The sequence below is a fragment of the Pelodiscus sinensis genome, chromosome 9 (assembly GCF_052426305.1).
Source record: "Pelodiscus sinensis isolate ZL-2025 chromosome 9, ASM5242630v1, whole genome shotgun sequence".
Classification (NCBI taxonomy): domain Eukaryota; kingdom Metazoa; phylum Chordata; order Testudines; family Trionychidae; genus Pelodiscus; species Pelodiscus sinensis.
In genome coordinates this window covers 55,478,123-55,492,166 of record NC_143060.1, presented here as the reverse complement: position 1 = coordinate 55,492,166, position 14,044 = coordinate 55,478,123, and positions in this window count along the sequence as shown.

Below are 14,044 nucleotides of genomic sequence, written 5' to 3'. Positions count from 1 at the left end.
GCCTCATCTCAAAAAAGATATATTGGCATTGTAAAAGGTTCAGAAAAGGGCAACAAAAATGATTAGAGGTTTGGAATGGGTCCCATATGAAGAGAGATTTAAAAGACTTGGACTTTTCATCTTAGAAAAGAGTAGACTAGGGGGCATAGTGTAGAGGTCTAAAAAATCATGACTGGTATGGAAAATGTGAATTAGGAAGAGTTATTTACTTATTCCTGCAAATTAAAAACTAGGGGGTCACTAAATGAAATTAATAGGCAGCAGGTTTAAAACAAACAAAATGAAGTGTTTCTTCACTCAGCTCACAGTCAACCTGTGGAACTCCTTGCCAGAGGATGTGGTGAAGGCTAGAACTTAACAGGATTCAAAAATGAGCTAGATAGATTCATGGAGGTTAGGTCCATCACTGGCTATTAGCCAGGATGCGTAGGAATGGTATCCCTGGCCTCTGTTTCTCTGGAAGTGGGTGACAGGGGAGGGATCACGTGATGATTACCTGTTGTGATCCCTCCCTCTGGGGTATCTGGTATTGGCCACTGTTGGCAGACAGGATGGATCTTTGGTCTGACCCAGTGTGGCCATTCTTATGTTCTTATATTGTTTTGAGGTACTTAAAAATTGCACTAAAATAATTTCTGGGAAAACCTCCTTCAAATATTGCCAGCTAGGGCATATTAAAAGTAATTAATAGTTTTGTAGTTTATCCTATGCCATGTTCTCTTGTCGCTAAAACTATCAATATTGTGACAGACCGGGCTGTGTCTGGGCACAGATGAGGGCGTCCGCTCAGGACGAATTGCTCAACTTCAGGGCTCCTTACAGCCCCCAGACTGGTGACCTCTCCAAACAGGCCACAAACCAGTCCCACAGAGCTCTTCAGCAGCCTTCCTGAAGCCTCACGAGTAAAACCCCTCCGATACCTCAGCAATATCCATGCCCCAGATGGCCCTGGGCCTCATACACAGGTGGGGGGTCTTAGCACCCAATCCCACTTACCCTGAATGAGTTCTGTCCGGTTCCAAGAAACCAGCCACAGATCTCTGGTCAATTTGCCTTCTGGACCTTATTCACAAATCACGCTGAGCCAATCCTTTAGAATCTACCATCTAAAGGTTTATTACCACAAGAAAGAAAAGCATGAGAGTGAGGTTGCTAAAGTATCATACATTACATGCATCGAATCTCCCAGTTCTTGTTGCAGGCTCTAGCAGAGATGTTACAGCTGCTGGCTTAAAGTCCTTGTTGCGCATTCCAGATCAGGATGGGTCCACGGTTCTTTCCGGCTCTTCGATCCCTGCACTGCTGCCTCTGGGATGAAGTGCTGAGCTGAGTACCAACACGGAGTCAGCCATGTGGCATCTCTATACATCCTCTCTGCTCTCTTCTTGGCTGCAGCAGGTCACCTGGCCAGCGGCCAATCACTGTGTTCCCTGCTGGTAGCCCTTAGGTGTTAGTCACCATTCCCGAGGTGTGTCCTTGGCCCCTTGAGTGCTATTGTCCCACAGGGCCTCTCTAATTAGCATGTCTATAGGCTGGGCTCTGCCCAATGCTCAACCACATTCAGAGAGACTTCCAGTCTCCATATAGATTACAGATTCCTAACTACACACACAGACATTATACAGATATATGAAGAGCAGATACAGAATCAGAAAAAAGTAAGCTTTTGTTGACCCCTCACATGGCCCCCTTTGTACCACTTTTGGGGCAAACACCCGCATGGGTGCAGCGGTGACCTGGCTGCTCCCCTCACAATCCAATAATGTGACAAATATACCATAACTGGGTTTTGCTTTTGTGAACAGCCCCACAAGCTGAATGTGTAGCTGTCTTGTATCTTGAAAGATATTCACACAGGGACATTATCTCTAACACAATTAGTTGCCCAAATACAGTAAAATGTGTAGAGCATCTTTCAGAAATAAATTATGTATGTACTACTCCGAAGAACATTGGTAATTTATGAATTTCTGTTAAACCTATTTCACTCAATTTTTATTAAACTTGAGAGCTGTGACCTACCTAGAGATTTCCAGTTTAATTAGCTTAATTTAAAACTGGAAACAGCGAGAGTGGGAATGGGATATATGCAAATTTGTTAATGCAAATTTAAATTAGAGTAAAATGAATTTGAGAGTGATTTTTCAGTGCATTGTATCAATTTCTCTGCTCTAGTTAAAGTCATGTCACCACTCAGTTTATATAACAATCTGTTTCATAGGGTTCTTTTCTAACAAATACACTTTTACTACATGACATTATAAAAATCTTCAGACTGATGCATCACCATTATTATGTTATCCTCAGGCCTGTTTACAGGTGGAAGTGGGAGCAAAGGGGGAAAAAGCCTCACAACCTGGTGATTCAAAGGTGCCTGGGTCTCCAGCTGCTGCTGCAGAAGCAGGGGCAACAGCTGGAGTTCCAGGCCTATTTGAAATGCTGCCAGAGCTCTGCGGGCTGTGGGGAAGCATGCACCACTGTCTGGACCGCCCCAGCACGCCCCCCTTATGCCCAATACCCCGCCTGTCCCTTCCCGAGGCGGGAACTAGTCTCTCCCTTGCCTCAGGGCCTGTGGTGTCTCTCAGCCCTGGTGGGTATCATGCCTGTATTGTTTATCAAGAGGTGATTTCATGTCCTCCACACATACCTGGATGTCCATTCATGTGTGTTCTCACAGGGAAGATGGTGCTGCTCATTTCTCACTGTCACCCTCAGCATTGTATGCACAGAGACCCCTCCATGCATCTGTAAATCCAGTACAAATGTTCTTTAACTAGAAATCAGCACCTGTGATTGCCAATTTGATCAGTGGCTCTAAATCTTTTCAGAATACTGCATCCTTTTCAGAAGTCTAATTTGTTTTGTGTATCCCTAAGTTTGATGTCACTTAAAAAGTACTTGCTTACAAACGTGGACATAACTATACAAAGTTTCACAGCTCACCATTATTGAAAAAAATCTTTACTTCCTCGTTTTGACCATATAATTATAAAATAAATAAAGTGGAATATAAATATTATACTTATATTTTCAGTGTATACTATATAGAGCAGTATAAACAAGTCACTTTCGGTATGAAATTTTAATTTGTCCTGACTTCACCATTGCTTTTTATATAGCATGTTGTAAAACAAGGCAAATATTTAAATGTATTGATGTACTCCCAGAAAACCTCTGCAATAAGCAACTGCCTTAAAAACAAAGAACAACATGCTTTCTCTGCTCAGCACAGTGAAACCTCCTTGTTGTGCCCATGAAGGAAGAACAAAATATTGGAATTGTGACCCTCCATGTGGGCATGAGACGAGAAGTTTTTTGCCTGATTTTTTAGTGCTGTCACTAGGAGCCTTTCGCCAATCCAGAAAAGCCATCAATACTTTGGCAGGCAAATTTGAAAGCAAATTTGAAATTAGAAACTTGTCTGAAGGCATGTAATATGAAAGCAATGATTTTTTTGGTCCATTTCATTGAGCAATGAGACAGGGAGAGGTCTGCTGAAAGTTTTAACATGCACTATTTTGAAAATGTAATATAACTAAGTGGTGTTTAGTTACATTACTGAAAATGGTTCACATTTTCAGAAACATTTATCTGTTATGTAAATATTTAAAAAATATTCCTAAGAGATTTTCACTCTCTCTTGATGACATGGGATAAATCACAGCTTGAACCACACAAACTTAAGATCACTTCAAATACAGATGAGTGCTACAGAATAATTAATCAGTTTATGAGAATGATTGTCAAGAAACTTAGACATTGAGCTAAACAGTTAGGTATTGTATTATGTTACTTATTGTGACTATTGGGTTTGCAGGTGTCCCACTGGGAATGTTCAATCAAGGCAAATTACAAAGAATGGGGCAGATGTATCTCTTAAAACTGATGGTTCTCTAATAATTAGATTCACCAAACAAGCAACAAACAGCTTTGTATCTTACTGGTTACTCAGAAGCCAAAAACAGAGCTCTCTTAAAGCTCCCACCCAGACTGCTAAATCAAATCTGATGAGGATTAATGAAAATCTTGTTCACCCTATAAAAAGTTCTAGCAATCCCCAAAAAATCAGACACATTACCTACCAGGTCAGTTAATATTTTAGATAGTCTTAATAGAAGTAAACTGAAGTCTACTAAAAAAAGAAAAGAAGGAAGCTATTGGTTAAAGGATACATACAGATATAAATAGTGTTCTTAGGTCAGTTTCACAGTAGAAATGGTGAGCTGCTGAGTTGTAAAAAGTTCACTGAGAATCCACCCCATAGGTTATAGTCCAAACAGGCAATCCATATGCAGAGTTAGTTCAAATTCTTACATGAGAATTAGCAGGGTAATCCAGATGGGAGTTGGAGACATCAGCCTTTTTTGTAGAGACCTCAGACTTTTCCTAACCAAGCTCAAGCAGATCTGAGATAACAGGATCAGGGTGCTAGAGTTATCTTATAAATCTCTGGCAGGATACTGATAGCATCATGGCAGCAAATGAAGAATAATGACTTTGAGGTAAATTTTCCTATTTCCTATGTATACGTAGGTAATTAGCTGCATTTGTAAGCATAAAGTAATTTTCCAATAAGCAGTTCATAGTTTTCTACAAATTTCAAAGAGAAATATAGACAATGATATTATTACACTCAAGTTTCATCCAAATGTTAATATTCCCTTTTGATATCTGAATCAATAAAAAGTAGTAACCAGACAGGAATCATCTGTTAACAGCTAATAAGATATAGGTAAACACAGTCAGTATTTGCTAGTTCACTAAAAATATAAGTCTTCTTTTCAAAGCTCTATCCTTTACAACATGTCTTTGTTAGCTATTTATATGGAGTGGTCTTATTTACCATTGATATTCTTTTCTAATATGCCTTTAAAGGTTGAATTTGTGTCACTTAGCCTGCTAGGTGCTTAACTTTTTCTGATTCTATGTCACACCTATGAAAATTGAACATCATTACATGGATAGGTAATTTTGCTATGTTCATAAAATCTACTACCGGTACTTGTGAGACAACACATATGTACTTCTGAATTTGTTCACTTACCTTCATGCAAGATTCACATGTACAACTACCACCTGACAATTATATGTTTCCAACTGTAACCTTGATGGAGAATACACTATAAATAACCCTTTGAAATGGAAACAAATTAAATGGTTCATTTAAATGGCTTAAAATGAACAAAATAAATATTAGGACAAAAGTTATACTCAGAGAAATACAATTTAGACATCTTTATATCAAAACTGGTTACATAACTTCTTATCCCTGAGACAGACCTGGTGTGCAATATTTATGAGTGCATATTTTGCTGTGAATTTTAATGTGGTATTGCATAAATTCCAAAGGAAAATCGCTACATCAATTGCAGTTTTAGAAATCAAGAGTAAAAAGTTATGAAAACCTATTGAAGGCAATGAATGCTACTGTATGCAAGACAGATCATAGAATCATAGGGTTGAAAGAGACCTCAGGAGGTCATCGAGTCCAATTCCTTGCCCAAAGCAGGACCAATCCCAACTAAATCATCTCAGCCAGGGCTTTGTCAAGCTGGGACTTAAAAGCCTCTAGGGATGGAGATTCCACCATCTCCCTGGGTAACCCATTCCAGTGTTTCACCACCCTCCTAGGGAAATAGTTTTTCCTAATATCCAACCTAGACCTTTCCCACTGCTACTTGAGACCATTGCTCCTTGTTCTGCCATCTATCCCGACTGTGAACAGCCTTTCTCCAGCCTCTTTGGAACCTCCCTTCAGGAAGTTGGAGGTTGCTATCAAATCCCCCCTCACTCTTCTCTTCTGTGGATGAAATAAGCCCAAATCCCTCAGCCTTTCCTCGTAGGTTATGTGCTCCAGTCCCCAATCTCCCCTTCCTTCCCCCTGCTGAATTCTCTCCAATATGTCCACATCCTTTCTCTAACAGAGGACACAGAATTGGACACAATACTCCAGAAGAGGCCTCACTAGTGCCGAAGAAGAGGGAATAATCACATCCCTAGATCTGCTGGCTGTGTTCCCCTCTCTGGAGCATCTAGTATTGACCACTGTCTGCAGACAGGATACTGGGCTATAGGTACCTTTGGTCTGACCCAGAATGGCTGTTCTGTTTCTATAATGCAGAATGTATTACAAAACCAGAAAAAATATACAAATTGTCATATTTGCATGACTGTTTCCATGTGACCCCTAAGTTCTGATTACCTGATTATTCACTGCTTACATATTGTGTAACTAGCCAATTAGCCTGTCATAAAACGGGATTTTCAGGCCTCTCCTCCACGTCCTATTCCCTTTCTATATCGGTCTTCAATCCTGAGCCTCCAGTCTCTCGCTCCGTCTCTCTCTCTCTCCTCTCCTCCTATTGCCTCCCCCTCGGCTCTCTTCAGTCTCCTGCCTCTCTCTCCATCTCTCTTTCTCTTCTCCTCCTCCTGCAAGGGGAGCGTGGACCCCAAATGGCTGTTTGTGCCACTTGCTCCTGTGTGGCAGCCTGGCTGAGCGGCTGCCTATGAGCTCCAGCTGCCCCCTGCACTGTTCCCCTTCACCCCAGCACTGATCCTGCAGCCTCCCAGTTGTTCTCCACCTCCAACTCCCCCTTGTTCTCCTGCCCTCTCCCCAGCCAGGATCTGTTCACAGACAGGGGGCAGGGCCTGGAGCCGCTGTCACGTCGCATGTCACTGCCCCGCTCCCCTTCGCCTCCCGCCACGGTGCTCAGCTGACTTCTGCACCACTCAACCGGGCCGCCATGGGGAAACAAGCGGAGCAAGCAGCCGTTTGGGCTCCGCTGCAGTGGCCTGGCTGAGCAGCACAAAAGTCAGCTGAGAGCAAAGGGGGACAGGGCGGTGACATACACAGCCAGGCCCCGCCCCCTGGGTGTGTACATCACCGCCTCTCCCCCTTCCCCTCCCGCCATGGCATTTGGCTGACTTCTGCGCCACTCAGCCAGGCCACTGCAGGAAAGCAAGCAGCGCAAGCAGCCATTTCGGGGTGCTACATGGGGAGCGTGGGGCCCATAAGGCCACTTGTGCTGCTTGCTCCCCTGCGGCGGCCTGGCTGAGCAGTGCAGAAGTCAGCCGAGCACCACAGCAGGAGGCAACAGCACCCCCCAGAGGCAACATGTAACGCTACAGAGTCACAGACATTGGGCTATTATGTATATGATTATATACACATGTAAAAAAGAAATATAAGATATTTAAAAACTTTGTATTCACTTTACATGTGCATAAGTGATTATAGAATATACAAACCAGTGCAAAGTAAGTGTCTTCGTTCTAATCCCATTAAAGACAATTGGAAGACTTTACTTCAAACAGGATCTCCATTGGTTCATCTATCCATCGTTAAACAAGTGAGTAATGGCAAATGTTTTGTTAAATGGAGCAGAAGAAAAACAGAGCTGGCTACTGAGACTTTATTAGCTAATGACATAGTAACATTCAATATTAAACAAAACAAACACATACTAGATTTTTGTTTTCAAGCCTATTCTTATGAACAAAATACCTGTCAAGCTGTAGGGATGATAAGATGAGAGACTGGTCATTGTTTTCAGCTGAGTCAAGTATCAGTTCTACCACATATTTTCATCTGCATGAGGCTGGACTGAGAGCAACTGTTGGTTAGGCTGAGGCTATGATAACTAAGGTGGGAGGACTCATTACAAAGGATATTGCTATCAAACAGGTGCAGATGCCGGTGTCCTCCTGAGGGAGGCTTAGCTTTATATTAAAGCCATGTGGTACAAATAACTGAATCTGACCCTGATTCTCTGTAACAAGGACTGCATGAAAGTTAAAAGGTTCAAGTGTCTACAACTATAATTTGACCCATCCTAACATATGGAACAAAGATTTGGCCAGCTATGAGAAAGGAAATCTGTATGATCTCCACCATGGAAATGAAGATATTGAGATGTTCAAATACTGTGCACTCCATGATAGGAAATTAAAGAAGGTTGTAAGGGCCTGAAGTGGATTCCTCCAATCAAAGGCAAGTTAAGAGAGGCTAGGCTATCTTTATATGGGCATATCCAGCAAAGACTGGAGAACTGTATCTGAGGGATGGCTCTTGTGATGGTTTCAGATGAAAGATGACTGATGAGGAAACGAAAGACTCTATGCCTACCAGCTATCAGTAGGCCTTGAAAACACCAATCTGTACCAAAGCTTGGAATATGAACATGAGTTTGAGAAGAAGACTATAGAAAGTCAGACTTAGAATGGGCAAGTAGCAAAAAAGAAGAGCTTTCAATCCACATGAGAGTTTTCTCATTGTCAAGGGAAGGAAGTTATTGAAATGCCACTAGAGATTTAATAACCAGTGGTTTGTCACATTAGCTTTAGTCTGTACAAAGGCAAAATACTTGGAAATTGTGTGCCATTTTGTGAATAAGTGTAAATAAAGCATTTAATTACATTGCTTAGCTCCATAAAACTGAAATGCCTTATAGGAATTTGGGATTATAGTTAACTAATGTGTTGTGAAGATTTTGTTAATCTCTAGAGAGGTCATTCTTTTCTAGCTAATTTGCTATATACAATAACCTGGGTGGAAACACCAATGATCCCTTGGGGAAAAATATATGAACTTGCAATACTGAAATAAACTCAGTGGAAAATGCTATTAAATAATAGTAATGAATGTTTATTAGTTTCTGATATTGATGGGGAAATGATAACAAATGGCTCAAACTTAATCAGTGATCCAGTCCACTATGTTTTCTAGAGACCAAAATTAGACGAGACTAGAAGAGCTCAGAGGAGTAATGTGGCATTCTCTTCCTTCTGTGCCAGACATTTGTCAGAGCTCATATTGAGTACTCGGTCTGGAAAGGAAAGATCTGGGAAGAGAGATAAGGCATGTTCAGAACAATTTTACGCTCCACTCTTACCATGTAGATTCAACATGTCTACTCCAGAACTATTACTGATATAGAATTCAGGGCAAACAGGGAGGCTGGGAAGCAGTATGGCTACGTCTACACTACAGAGTTAGTTCGAACTAACTTAGTTCGAATTAGTTAATTCGAACTAAGCTAATTCGAACTAACGCATCTAGAACTAAAAACTAATTCGAATTAGCGTTTTGCTAATTCAAACTAGCATGTCCACATTGAGTGGACCCTGAACCGGGCTTAAGGATGGCCGGAAGCAGTGCCGGCAGGGCATCAGAGGAGGACTTAGAGCGTGGAAATGCTGTCTCAGGCTAGCCGAGGGCTGCGCATAAAGAGACCCGACCCCCACCCCGGACAGACAGTTCTCAGGGGTGCCCCGCTTGAAAACCAGTCCTGGCTTGGAGTGCCCGGAGTGCCCACACTGGGCACATCACAGCACTCGGCCATCAGACCGGCTGCACTTGCCGCAGGCTGCCATCTGGGGAGAGGGGGCAATCAGGGGGCTGCAGGAGAGCTTCCACCCCCAGAAGCCCACAGAGCTAGCCCAGTCCTCCCCATCAGGGGCTCGTACCCCATTCCTCCCTTCCACTTACCCTTCCCTAGCCCCCCTTCCTGATGTACAAAATAAAGATAACTTTTCTTCCAACATTGACTCTGTCTTTATTGAACAAAACTGGGGGAGACTGGGAAAAGGAGGTGGGAGAGGGGAAGAGAAAGGCTGGGAGAGGGGAGGGCAACTAACATGATCAGGGGTTGGGAACAGGTCCCAGATGAAGAGAGGCTACAGAGACTGGGACTGTTCAGCTTAGAAAAGAGGAGATGGAGCGGGAACAGGATAGAGGTCTCTAAAAGCAGGGGTTGGGTGGAGAGGGTGCATTCAGAAAAGTTCTTCATGAGTTCCCCTAAAGAAGGACTAGAGGACACCAAAGGAAAGGAATGGGTAGCAGGCTTGAAACTAGTAAGAGAAAGTTGTTCTTGACAAAGCAAATAGTTAACCTGTGGAACTCCTTGCTGCAGGAGGCTGTGAAGGCTACAACTAGAACAGAGTTTAAAAGGGAAGTGAGATCAAGTCATGGAGGTTGGGTCCATGGAGTAGTCTTAGCCAGGGGGTAGGAGTGGTGTCCCTGCCCAAAGTTTGTGGAAGGCTGGAGAGGGATGGCACGAGACAAATGGCTTGGTCACTGTCTTCGGTCCATCCCCTCCAGGGTCCCTAGTGTTGGCCACTGTCGGCAGACAGGCTACTGGGCTAGATGGACCTTTGGTCTGACCCAGTACGGCCATTGTAAGCTCAGGGCTCATGGTCGGGGTTCTCAGTGGACCCCCTTGATTTTCATGCACACCTGCTCGTGGGTGGCCAGACTGGCAGCTCTCCTGCCCTAGCCGGCCACTTTCCTGTGCCTAGTGCGGAGATCGTGGACGAGGTCCACGATGTCTGCACTAGCCCGGGAAGGTGCCCGCCTCTTGCGGTCCCAGGCAAGCTCCCGGGAGCCGCCAGCCTGGTCCCGGGAAGAGGGGGTGGGCTGGGGGACATCGGGTGGGTGGCTCTGTGCCGTGTCAGGTGCAGGGTCTGCTGGCTGGGTGCTGGCAGGCTTGCACCTGGCACGGGCACCGTAGCCAGCCCGTGCCCCTTTAAGGGGTCCGGGGCCGGGAGGGGGGCAGACGAGTTTCCCTGGTGTTGGCCAGAGTGGCCACCAGGGAAACCTGGGGAGGGCTAGCCTCCCACTAGTTCGAATTAAGGGGCTACACACCCCTTAATTCGAACTAGGCTTAATCCTCGTAAAATGAGGTTTTCCTAGTTCGAACTAAGCGCTCCGCTAGTTCGATTTAAATTCGAACTAGCGGAGCGCTAATGTAGCGCCTATGAATGTTAGTTCGAACTAACATCTGTTAGTTCGAACTAACATTGTAGTGTAGACATACCCTCAGATAGTAAAAGGCCACTGTGGGTATAGGTCTGACCTTGGGTAAAACTCCCAGAAAACAATTAATCAAGAAATTTGAGTCAAAATATGTGAAGTATCCTGTTACATACGCAGAATAATCTATTCAGGGGACATTCTGGTTTTGGAAAAGGTAGTCTCCATTAAAAAGCCAGTCTCCATTAAAAAGCCAGTATTAATATAAAATAATAATCTACAAATAAAAGTTTATTTTTTCTAAAGTGGAATTAACTCTTTATCACGTATGTTCTTTTTGGGATGGTTACATTTTTTTTTGTTAATTTCAAACATTTCTTCTCATATAGTTGTCATTTTTCCTCAAGGCTGGTTCAAAATGTCAATTTCAATATACCTAACATTCTCAGTTCAAATAAAATAGTGGTACTTGATGGCAAAATATCACAACTGATTTTAACTTGTTTTGATAAACAAGAATTATGGAATATATAACCTGAAAATCACACAGAATAAGCAGGGAGATATGGGTGTACCCAAATATATAGAAAGCATGTTACTTTCTTCCTTGGTGGTAGATCTACGATCAAATTCTAAAATAAATAATTAGATCTATATTCCTATTGAATTTTGGTTTTATTATGAGTTCCCTTTATTTTTATCTGATTTTGCTGAAGGTTCACACTTTTCTGTTATCTCTTAACACTCAAGGAATGTTACAGTTCTGATGGAAAAATATGTCACAGACACACCAATTTACACCAAGTTATGTTTTCTCGGGAGTCAGGGAGGAGATGTGCATGAAGGGAGACGATTACACTATTGTATGCTTGGTATAGCTTGGGCATTTTCAATATTTTTCATTATAGCTACAACATATCTTATTGGGTTCATAGTCAGTCACAAGGCTGAAAGCTGGTGCCCACACAAAGAAGTAAACAGAAAGTTATTGATTTCAATTTCATTAGAAATGCAGTTGGGGAAGAATGCTTTCCAAGTGGAAAAAAGACACAAATCAATATTATTTTAAGCTATTTTATGCTTCTTGCTGTTAATAGGGTGTTCCAAATAATAAAAAATAATAAAACAAGAACTCCGTTCAACCAAAACTACTTGACAGCTTTCATTTACTCCTTGATCAAATATGAATTCTATTTCAAGATCAAGGACCTAACGAAAATATTTTAATGTGAGGTTTTGCATATCAATATTTTATTTTTACTGTCACACTGAATTTACAGAAACAATCAAAGACCAATAAAGCACTATGTTAAACTTGTTTTGTTTTTACCATCAGGGATTGTTCAAAACATGCTTTGTTTTACTTTTTAAATAAATTATTGTTGCTACAAATTCCCATTTCTTCCATGGCACAGTCTAACACAAGATCAATGCAAATGAGCATAACTGCTAAGGAATACATCTTGAGATCATTTTATTTTTTAGAGTGAAAATGGAGTTTATTTCTTATGGCTTTTTCAGAATTGTTTCTCCATTGTATTAATTCAGCCTGTCATAAGCATGCATTAATTTAATCTCACAGTACCCCTGTGAACCAAGGTAGCATTATCGCCACTTTACACATGTGGATCTAAAGCACAAAAAAAATAAATGATTGGCCTAAGCTCAACAGGCAGCCTAGAGCAGGAATAAATGTAGATCTTTTGTGTCGGAGACCAGTGCTGGAACCATAAGGCCATCGCCAAGTTCTGCAAAATCACTGCAATCAACAGAAGACTCAGGGTCATCCATGCTGAGATCCTGTGCCACCTCATTGGCATGAGGCATCATGGTTTCCCCTACAGCTTCCTAATAGTACAGTGTGGTAGTTAGATACTGTCCTTTCCGAGGCTTCCTGTGGAGATCCCCCAGCATCAAGGAAATTTAACACCACCTCAGATAGCATTAACTGTTCTTTGGATCTCCATTGGCTTGTGGGTGAATAATAGAACTCCCTTTGACTCCATGTTCTTAGACCTTCCCATTCATCATACCAGCTGATGGTTGACACATTGCTTCTGTTTCTGAGGGCATGTCTACACTATGTGGTAAGATCGAATCTAATAACATTGATTTCTTACCATTCAATTTTGAGAAATGGAAGGTCTGCGTCGACACTGTGAGGAAGAATCAACTGTGGCTCACATCTCCAGGCGTCCATGGTTTCCACCTCTCTGGCCTGCTGCTCCCTGGTGGCTCATCTCTCCTGGTGCTCACTTATCTGGTTAAGGCACTTGGCCACAGCTCCTCCATGAGGAGTGCATGCAGTCTGTCTGTTTTCCAGAACATCTCTTCCCTTGTCCACTTTTGCCTATGGATCTGTGCCAGGCAGGCAGATGCTGTAGGAGAGGGAGGATGCACCAATCTGGCTGCTGTCTCAGCTGCAAAGAAAAGTTACAAGGGCAGACATAACATGGTGTGAAGCCTAATCCTAATCTCTAAGCATATACCAAAGGCCTCTGTAAAGACAAAGGAGATGCATTCATTGCAAGGCCAAATGTCTGCAAGTGGGAGGGGGGGCAGGAGAGGGCAGCTTCCTGCTGTGTCTGGCAGACATGGCCTGCCAGTGAGAGTGCTGATAGGTTCCCCTCTTCATTCCTGCAGGTGGCTAGGTGATATATCGGTCTTCTCTGCATCACACCAAGTGATTGGGAGCATATGCTGACTGAATGTGACCATAACCTGGGCCTTATGCTGCCCTGCTTTGTGGTTCAATGATGCCAGACCACTTACTGGTGCTTAGCATATGAAGGTGTCCTACCACAGAGGATGGCATGAGGCTGGCATCCCCAAGAACCTTGTGAGAAGCATTAAAGAATTCTTATGTGAGAGCTTTATGGAGCTGAGTGGGCATGATTCCCACTCTATTTGCAGGTGCATGAACAGGCTGTTCCTTGGTCCCCTGCAGTGTATAGGTAGAGAGAGCAGCCGCACCTTACAGCCCATTGTCGGAACCTGGTTGTAATTAGAAAAAGTTTGTGAACTGACTGGAATGTCCTCCCCAGGGTTGGTGCTGGATGGGACATGGCTCCAGTGTCATGACATGCTCCTGGCTCTTGGGGATCAGCAGCTGGCTACTCTCCTCCTCCTCCTCCTGATTCTCCCCTCTGCCACCAGGCTGTCATGACTGGCCTCCACAACCATGCTGGGGGAGCTGGCCACCCTCCTGCCCCCAGAATACCCAGCTGGTCATAGCAGCAGCACATATGAGGTGCTGTGCTAGAGCATCTGCTTGCCTCATTTGTCTTATGATAG